We start from the raw sequence: 203 nt of genomic DNA, 5'->3' as shown, positions 1-203 counted from the left end.
CTCCCTCAGCAGAGCCTGATACAGCAACTCGGTTTTCCGGGGGCAGAACGCAGGTAGGTGAACTTCTGTTAGGTTAAGGACCACAGATGCAACTGCGTAGTGCACTCCCTGGTACACCAACTTACCCGTCGGTACTAATACCATCCCATTCCCAGGTCCCCTAGTGGTGGTCGGACATCCGGGGGCGTCAGTGGGTTTGGGCG

This window comes from Somniosus microcephalus, chromosome 17 (genome assembly GCF_052327205.1).
Source record: "Somniosus microcephalus isolate GS21.2 chromosome 17, FLI_Smic_1.0, whole genome shotgun sequence".
In the NCBI taxonomy this organism is placed as follows: Eukaryota; Metazoa; Chordata; class Chondrichthyes; order Squaliformes; family Somniosidae; genus Somniosus; species Somniosus microcephalus.
Note: the sequence above shows the minus strand (reverse complement) of the source record.